The sequence below is a fragment of the Astatotilapia calliptera genome, chromosome 9 (assembly GCF_900246225.1).
Source record: "Astatotilapia calliptera chromosome 9, fAstCal1.2, whole genome shotgun sequence".
NCBI lineage: Eukaryota > Metazoa > Chordata > Actinopteri > Cichliformes > Cichlidae > Astatotilapia > Astatotilapia calliptera.
Window position 1 is genome coordinate 28366728 of NC_039310.1, and position 4046 is coordinate 28370773.

At 40.0% G+C, this 4046-nt stretch overlaps 1 long non-coding RNA gene across 1 annotated transcript; it reads left to right on the forward strand.

Annotated features, from left to right (window-relative positions):
* Nucleotides 1-926: 926 nt before the first annotated feature.
* On the forward strand, nucleotides 927-3605 carry LOC113029443 (uncharacterized). The gene is made up of 3 exons (XR_003273420.1): nucleotides 927-1111; nucleotides 2650-2913; nucleotides 3077-3605. It is a non-coding gene; the product is annotated as an uncharacterized LOC113029443 (long non-coding RNA).
* The last annotated feature ends 441 nt before the right edge of the window (nucleotides 3606-4046 follow it).

Here is a 4046-nt window from a genome sequence, read left to right on the forward strand (position 1 = left end):
GTACGATCTACTGTACCTCACCCTATCATGTGACAAAGTTCAGTTGCCTTTTTTCAAGCTCTCAGATGAAAATCATGTTTCTCATAAGTTTGGGCTGGACATTTTTTTTTCAAGTCCTGACATTGGTATCATTCTTTTTTCTAGAATGCAGCTGAAAGGCAAATTGTATCTTTTTCACTTGAACTGAACCTTAAGCCAGTTAATGTTTTACAACAAAGCTTTGTGACTTTTAATCCTTTAGCCTATATTATGCAACTTGACCTTTATACTCCCGTACAACGTAATACAACGTACGTAATACATCCCCACAAACACTCACATCAGAGCTGAGATCCTAAACCTCTAAAACCCTTTCTGAACCTCTAATAATTTCTAATAATATCAGAACTTATCTGAGATCATAAAGGATAATAAATCCACGATGTATTTGTGAGAGGACCAAAATACAGAGGATGAAAAAAATCCCTCAAATTACAAATTAATTAAAAAAAAATTGCAAGTTCAGATTCACAATTGTGTTTATAACCAGGTTTTTCAACAAACTGGTATACAGTGGCTTGCAAAAGTATTTGGCCTCCTTGAACTTTCCCACATTTTGTCACATTTCAGCCACAAACATGAATCAATTTTATTGGAATTCCACGTGAAAGACCAACACAAAGTGGTGAACACGTGAGAAGTGGAATGAAAATCATACATGATTCCAAACATTTGTTACAAATAAATAACTGCAAAGTGGGGTGTGCGCAATTATTCAGCCCCCTGAATCAATACTTTGTAGAACCACCTTTTGCTGCAATTACAGCTGCCAGTCTTTTAGGGTCTGTCTCTACCAGCTTTGCACATCTAGAGACTGAAATCTTTGCTCATTCTTCTTTGCAAAACAGCTCCAGCTCAGTCAGATTAAATGGACAGTGTTTGTGAACAGCAGTCTTCAGATCTTCAGACAGGACCAGCGCTACCAGGACGTCAATCTTTAAGGACCAGATCGCCAGTGGAAATGCCTCACTACTGCTGAAAAATGTGAGTTTTCAGGATGAGGGCAGATACAGGTGATACACCAGCACCACCAGAGGAAACCAAGAGTTGTTCATCCGCCTGACTGTGGACGGTATGAAAAATACACAGAAACTAAACGAAATAAAGCTAACATGACTATACTACTAATAATCATGTTGGTATTTAGAGAAATTAAAGCGCTTATGAAGTCAGCAATGTTTTGATGCATGCTTAACCAGGTAAGTAAATCTCCGAAAGATCCATCTGGACGTAGCGTTTTCAGTGGGATACACTGGTGAGTATCCTCCCTGGTGAATTTGATGTGTCGGTCCACCGAGTTAATGTGGTCCATGAAATGCAGCAGGTGTACCACCCAGGTGTTACACCTGGGTGAAAATAAAACAACCTCTGGCGAAGCAGATGGCACAACACAGAAGAGCTACCTTGTCAGGCCAGGACTCTGTTGTCTATTCACACCTACAGGCCAGTGGACACTCTTTCAAGGATGAGGATGTGTACATCCTGGACAGGGAGGGGGCCTAAGGGTACATCTTTCGCCATCTTACAATGCTGTGATTGCAGCCATTCGCCAGCTCTCTGTGAATGGTACTCATGGACATTGATCAGTGGTTGTTGATCAGTGGTCATGAGAATTTGCACAATTAGGAATAAGGAACTGACCTCCCAGCCCATTGTTCCTTCAGTGGGATGGTTTCAGTCATTATGCAAATGTATGTTTATAAGATTTGTTAAGCTGGTTGTTTTGTTAGGCAGACATTTTAGGTATTTCACAGAAGCCACACGGCTAACGCCACCTGCTCCTCAAACTGGAAGTGCTTCATTCTTCACATGCTTTTAAACTGCTTTCCCGTCCAAGCTGTTAATCTTTTACTAGAAAAGAAAATCTGTGAACCTCAGTGAACATGATTTTTACAAAAACTAATAGACCTAAAAAAAAACACAAAACAAAAACTGCAGCTAACTTGAAAAATACTTTCAGGGCATGTTGCTTGTTTTCTTTACTGGATTTAGTTTTTGGAATATTGTGTTGCTCTGTCTGCTAGTGGACAGAAACATTTAGCTGATAAGATTACATTTCCAGACCATAGTTGATACAGCATTCCTACACTGCTGCAAATATAGATACAGACACCTCAGACAGTTTTAGTGTATGAGAAACTGAAGCAAAAGACACAGCAAAGGGACACCTGCAAATATCTGAGATCTTAAGTTTTAACCCACTCTCATGTTATAATCATGTTTGCTCCCCATCTTCAACGTTGACTAAAACAAAACAGAACAAAGAGAAAAACATGTTGCATTTATGTTGGCCAAATTAAATATTCACCAATGTGACAGTCAAGCATAATAGATCCACTTTGAACTCAGTTGCTCAACAGAGTGTGTCCTCATGCTCGTTGTATTCACTGAGGTTCTCTTTTTTAAATATTATTATGTTTTTTTTTACACTTTGCTGTTGTTAGATAGTGACAGTGAGGATGAGGATGGACAGGAAAGCAGGAAGAGAGAAGGGAAAACATGCAGCAAAGGGCCACAGGTCAGCCCAACCCGGGCCACTGCTCTCTGGCCGTACAGCATGTGGTCACCTGCAAACCCACTGAGCTAAAACTTTTCTCTGTTTTTTTTCAGTTCCAGTCCAAAAAGTTTACATTGAGCAGTCAGGAGAAAGCATCATCTGCAGGTCAGAGGGGATCTCCCCTGAACCTACGCTCACCTGGTTTACAGATCCTGAATCTTCTTCCTCCACTGAGCCAAAACCCCGTGTCCAGCAGAACGGACAACTTTACAGCATCAGTAGTTCTCTGACACGCTCAGAAATTGATGCTGGTTTAAATTATATCTGCACTGTCAGCACAAGAAAAAGCAGAAGAACAGCAACTTTATTTAAACTCAGTGAGTAACTAAGGAAGAGTCGCAGTAATTGTACAAACTTGTTTGTGTATTTGTCTTATTTTTTGGACTCATTTATTAGAATCACAGTTAATGATCAGATATTTTTAGAAACTGGAATCATTTTTTTTTATGTCACATGTACTTTTCTTTGATATCATTTCAGCTAATGTCACTGGTTCTGAGTCTGAAACAGCAATCCAGTGCTCTGCCTCAAAAAGTCCTGGAACTCATTTCATCTGGAGATTCGACAACAGTCAGATCATCGTGACTGAGAGTGAAGTCGGGGGATCTTACACGGTTTCAGAGGAGTGGAGGCCGTATGTGAAGAGTGTTTCAGAGACAGGAAGCCTCACACTGCAGAACTTATCTACAGATAAGAAAGGAATATACACGTGTGAACTCATTAATGTTGATGAGACACTAATAACAAGTGTCTCAAGCTGGTAGTGAGTTCAGGAGTCTGATGACTTGGGGGAAAAAGTCATCCCGCAGTCTGGAGGATCGGGCCCCAATGCTGCGATAGCGTCTGCCGGATGGAAGGAGGGAAAAAGGTCTGTGTGAGGGGTGTGATGGGTCACACATGGGTCACAGCGATTTTCCTTTTATTAGCATTCCAGAGACATTGAAGGAGTAGGTCATATATGGGTAGTTTTAAATGACTTTTATTTTGGAAGGTAAAACCTGACTGACTTGATATTATCATAGGGTGACCATATTTTGATTCCCAAAAAAGAGGACACTTGGCTCAGTCATGAAGAACTTGCTTAAATAAACATTTTTAACATATATAAACAATGCCTTCTCTGTGCAGTTAATAAATTCTGAAATAAAAACATGTCAAATAGGCTTTTACAAGTCTACAAGTGCAAAAAAATAATAACTTAAAAGCCTATGGAATTAAATAACAGTACAGAAATAATGCCTCATCTGCATAAGAAAAATTACCAGTACTGGGTCGGTACGAGGGAAATTTATTTTGCAGTTCGTCTGAAAAGATGCACTTACACTTTGGGCTCTTTTAAACATCATTAGGCTTTCTGTCGGACTATATGAAAACCAGGACATTTTTTTAACAATCTCGAAAATCCCCCCGGACGCCCCGGACGGAACGTGAAAAGCGGACAAGTGGGAAA